The sequence below is a fragment of the Dermacentor silvarum genome, chromosome 6, assembly GCF_013339745.2.
Source record: "Dermacentor silvarum isolate Dsil-2018 chromosome 6, BIME_Dsil_1.4, whole genome shotgun sequence".
Taxonomy (NCBI): domain Eukaryota; kingdom Metazoa; phylum Arthropoda; class Arachnida; order Ixodida; family Ixodidae; genus Dermacentor; species Dermacentor silvarum.
The window spans coordinates 90935949-90941761 of record NC_051159.1 but is presented as its reverse complement, the minus strand read 5'-3'; positions in this window follow the sequence as shown (position 1 = coordinate 90941761).

The following is a 5813-nucleotide window of genomic DNA, read 5'->3' as shown; positions in this document are numbered from 1 at the left end:
TCAGCCAGCAAGGGATGCCGTCCATGCTTCCTCGGTTATGGAGCCGGCCGCCCTACCACCATCGCAAGCACCCACCGCACCATCCGGGGACGGCGTCCAAGCCTCCTCGGTGGCTCTAGGACAGGACTCTACCGGTGACCTCGTCCAAGCCATCGCCAAGCTGAATCACCTGCTTTTTGACGAACACCTTCGCATCCATCGGTGGTTGAGCCGTTGCACATCACACTGAGACAGCGCAGACCAAGTTATGCCGTCCATGCTTCCTTGGTAGTAGAAACGGCTGCCGCGACTACCACAACGACCGCACTGTCCGTGGACAGCGGCCCTGGTTCCTGCGGCCGGTGGCCTGGCCCGAAGAACAGGTAGCCCTGGACAGGTAGCCTGGCGGAGTTGAGCAGCTGCGACTTCCAGCAGCAGGCTTACGTAAAAATGCCGCCTTTTCACGGCCTTCAAGATGACGTCATCCTTTAGGTTCACACCATCAATGCCTTGGATGATCGGCATGATTGGCTAGACCACAAAAGATGGCTGGTTGCAGCCAAACGACTTTTCGGTGCCGCAAAGGCATGGGACACCTACGAAGGCGTCAAGCAGCGGTCCTGGCCTGAATGGAGCGCAGCGCTGATAGCTGCTTTCGGCCAGCATCCTTGTGCCTGTGGCGAGTCCGACCAGCCCATTTCTGCGCATGGCGCTCCTGCGAGCTACTGCTTTGACGCTGCGGCAGGTGTGCCCTGCAGCAGCCCTCAGGCAGTGAGGTCCGCCGCAGACACCGGCTCATCGGGTGTCACCGTCGGCTCTACCGAAGACGGTGGGAAGCACATAGCGGCCACCTCTGCTACTTTGACATGGTCGTCTACGCCAGCCGAGATTCTGTGAGTGCAGCGCCACGAAGCTCGGGAGCAACACCAAATCGCCGCTGCCGACAAGGTTTTGACGTATGGGATCATGGCCTGCCCTGCTGTAGACCCCGGTTGCCAGCTACTTTTTCCACAGCGGGTCTCGGACTCTGCTTCGGCATCAGACACCACACCATCACTGCCAGTGCTCAAGATAACATGCCATTCACAGCAGTCGGTGAACGCGGCCTCCAAGCTCTCCGTCGGATGTGCACATGAAGGTGCCATCTCACCGGGTGACGCCGTCGGCTGCAACCGAATTAGTGGGAAACGCCGGGCGCACCTGCACTTCCGCTACTATCCCGCTTCCGCTAGATCCACCTAGTATCCCGGCCTCGAGCTTGGACAGCTCAACTGCAAATAACGTGGGATCGAGCACCTTGAGGAGCATTGTTCCGTCAGTGTTAACTCCGCCAAAGCGCAAGTTGCGTCCCATACGAGCACGGATGCTCACCTCCTCAATTAAGAAGCCGCGTAGTAGACCACACCGATGCGCTGCCACCGAACGCGATCAATGCGACCATCCGCGTTTAGTGCTACAAACTGTGGTTTGGTGTCAAGAGTTTCCTGCCGTATTTTAGAGCCATGGGCTCTAAAATTCTCCGACACCGGTGACCAGAATGCAGCACTCAGTGCCGGCTGCCAGAGAAGCTGGTAGCGCACGCACTGGCTCAACGACGAAGATTTCCCACTCTTGTCGACCATGGTTCTCACCACTCGCGCACCCTGACAGCCGCCAGAACCACCTTAGGGGGCCTGATTCCAGGCACGCCGGAAACTTGCAGCGTGGCCGAGTGTAAAGATGAAGAGATGCACTTGGGCTCGGGCGCTCACACGCCGGGCGCTAGGCAGCGAACGAGAAGATGAGGACGAAGAGAATAGAACAGCTGGCCCAGGAACGGGTGCTGTCTCTGTCTCCCTTGATTTTTATCGATACACTTAGCAATTGGTGGTGGGAGGTGCGACTCTCCGAACTGGACTTGGGAAGCCAATTGGCGACCCTCGACCAATCCCGGCGCGCCGCAATAGCCAGTGGGGCCCTGTATGAGGGGCTCCACCTACAGTAACCCAGCACAATCTTTATTTAAAGTTGTGTTTCTCCCTCCCTTTATTCTTTACAATATATATATATATATATACATTATGTCACCCGCCGTGGTTGCTCAGTGGCAATGGTGTTGGGCTGCTGAGCACGAGGTTGCGGGATGGAATACCGGCCACGGCGTCCGCATTTAAATGGAGGTGACATGCGAAAACACCCGTGTACTTAGATTTAGGTGCATGTTAAAGAACCCCAGGTGGTACAAATTTCCGGAGTCCCCCACTACGGCGTGCCTCATGATCACATCGTGGTTTTGGCACGTAAAACCCTATAATTTAGTTTTTTCATATACGTAATGTCGCCTCATAGTCTTCTCTGGTGCGCTCAAAGCACTTAATGAAATAGCGCATGATTTGCAATAGCCTCTGGGAATGTTATATTTGTCCTACTCCCACTCTCGGGCCCCTGCGTATGGGCCACTGCTCATGTGCTCATTCCTTGCCAATACGCCATAGTGGCTAATTGCCACTGTGACACAAGATGTATAAAACAATGCGTATTTGTGAGCAAATACACAAAATTCAGCCAAGCTAGTTTCATTCGAAGTAGTGATGAACAGGATACAGGGGTTCCTTCTATAACTAGCTATGAAGTTAGGAGGGCATTGCAAGACATAACCAGGAGAAAAGCTGCTGGATAAGATGGAATAACAGTTGATTTAATCAAAGATGGAGGAGACATCATGCTTGAAAAGCTTGCGACCCTTTATACGCAATGCCTCACGACGTCAGGTGTATACCAGAAAGCTGGAAGAACGCCAACATTATACTGATCTATAAGAAGGGAGACGTTAAAGAATTGAAGAATTATAGACCCGTTAGCTTGCTCTCAATATTGTATAAAATAATCACCAAGATAATTTCAAATAGAATCAGGGCAACACTTGACTTCAGTCAACCAAGACCACAGGCCGGCTTCAGGAAGGGATATTTTCGATGGATCATATCGTATGTAATCGAGAAATTTTCGGAGTACAATCAACGTCTCTATATGGCTTTCTTAGATTATGAAAAGGCATTTGATTTGATCAGTAGAGACACCAGCAGATATATAGGCATTACGTAATCAAGATGTACAGGAGGCAAACGTGAATATGTTGGCAAATATCTACAAAGATTCCACAGCTACCTTGGTTCTCCACAAGAAAAGTAGAAAGTTACCTATCAAGAAAGGGGTCAGGCAAGGAGACACTATCTTTGCAATGCTATTCACTGCATGCTTAGTAGAAGTATTCAAGCTCTTAGACTGGGAAGGCTTAGGAGTGAGGATCAACGGCGAATATCTCAGCAACCTTCGGTTTGCAGATGACATTGTCCTATTCAACAAAAATAGGGACGAATTACAACGAATTATTGAGGACCATAACCGAGAAAGTGTAAGAGTGCGGTTGAACAATAGTATGCAGAAGGCAAAGATAATGTTCAATAGCGTGGCAAGGAAACAAGGATTCTCGATTGCCAGTGAGGCCCTAAAGTCTGAACAGAAGTACGTTTATCTAGGTCAATTACTCACAGGGGACCCTGATCATGAGAAGGAAATTTACGGAAGGATAAAATTGGGTTGGAGTGCATAAGGCCGGCATTAATAAATTCTAACTGGGAGCTTACCACTGTCGTTGAAAAGAAAAGTGTACAATCATTGCAGTCTACCGGTGCTAACATATGGGGCAGAAACTTGAAGGTAGACAAAGAATCTCGAAAACGAGTTAAGGACCGCACAAAGAGCGATGGAGCGAAAATGGTAGGCCTAACGTTAAGAGACGGGAAGATAGCGGTGTGTATCAGAGAGCAAACGCGGATAGCTGATATTCTACTTGGCATTAAGTGGAAGAAATGGAGCTGGGCAGGCCATGTAATGCGTAGGATGGATAACCGGTGGACCATAAGAGTTACAGAATGTATAGAAAGAGAAGGGAAGCGCAGTCGATGACGGTGGAAAGCTAGGTAGGGTGATGAAGTCAGGAAATTCGCAGGCGCAAGTCGGAATCAGCTAGCGCAAGACAGGAGTAATTGGAGATCGCAAAAAGAGGTCTTCGTCCTGCAATTGACATAGATATAGGCTGATGATGACACAAAATTCACAACTCTACACGTGTGAGCGTTACTGTCCACTGGGTGCAGGCACTGCTCATCTGACCCCCTCTCTGTTTTCATTGCCCGAAAATACATCCTCCGGCGGGACACGCGTGCCCTCATCACCCCACGTGTCTGCTCCCTTCCCTACAATCTTTCTCGGCTGGAGGAACTCTCTCTCCGGGGACTTCGTGCCGTGGACGCTCTTACACCAACCATCACTTGTGCTTGGGGTCAACTATATGAAGACGTTGTCCAGTGTCCGAAGTGCTCTGCTCCTGCATCTGCAGCGGATGCCCACCATCTGCTTTGGACGTGTCCAGGGACAAAGGAAATTCGCGAAAGTGTTCCTACAGGTGTGAAAGGGAACAGTAATCAAGCAAAAGACTATGAACGATGGATTAGGGACAACGCATTTGATAGGTCCTTGTTGCAGTATCTTTATGAAACGGGCCTGCATGCTTATATTTAACTCCATTATGACGTTATGCCACGTGGAAACTCAAGCAAAAAAAAAAAAAACTTAAATGTGCTTACGTGTATGTGCTGTGACACAACGGGTATATTGCATACGTGTCGTTTTCCTCTGTGCATGTACTGCTCCGTACCATTTTGTTCTCCAACAAGTATCGAACATCGCATTGGTCCTTGTGACATCACTGCGTTGGCGTCTCACAGTGGGCATATGCTTTAACGGTGTAATAGATAAAACCAAACATTGTAACACGTCAATCAATCATCATCAATCACAGCAAAAGTTTGGATCTGTGAACGCAGAATCATTTAATGTAATTAAACGTTGCATATACTATTAAAATAAAAAAAATTCTGCGCGTCATGTCGAGCTGTATGTAATTTAAAATAACTGCTTAAGTATAGCTTCGCTACACATAGGTTCCAGCAAGGGCGTTAGATTGGCATAATTTTTGTGCTAACTTATTTCCTAATCGCTATGTGTTCCATCAGATGTCCCACGGGAGTTCTTCTACTTCCTATGTAAGGCCTCATTGACATGAAAAGTAAAGCTGAACCAGGTAAACAGTAATATTGCTACACGCGTGTGGTATTTGATTGTTTGACCGAGGCGCGCGGGCGCCATCACTCGAGAAAAGAAGAGGAAGAACGAGCGGGGCTCGTGCTGTGAACCTAACCGGTCAGCGCTGCAACCGCTGTTGTAAATACATCCTGTAAATAGTTGCCCGTCTTACCGATTCGTTCTTCGCGTAACATCGTGGTGGAGGTGGAACGTTCCCCGTCCTCGCCACGGAGCTCCGAAGCGGCCGCACCGTCGTCTTCTCAGCCATGGCTTCCGATGGAAACACCCCGTCGCCACCTACACCTGCGGCGCCTACCACAACGTACGTTACGGTTCCTAGTCTCCGTGATCCTGGGACATTCTCCGCCCAAAATGGCGTTGACGTCGACGACTGGCTCAGCATGTATGAGCGTGTTAGCCGAAGCCACCACTGGGACCCTACCATCATGCTTGCCAATGTGATATATTATCTGGACGGGACACCGCTTGTCTGGTTTCGCACCAATGAGGTTGAGATATCCAGCTGGGACACTTTCAAAGAGAGGCTTCGCGACCTCTTTGGCAACCCGTCAGGTCGCCAACAGGCTGCGCGAAAGGAGCTTGCTACCCGTGTCCAGTCGTCGACAGAATCGTATGTCGCCTACATACAGGAAGTGCTCGCGCTTTGCCGGAAAGCCGATGAGCACATGACCGAGGTTGACAAGGTG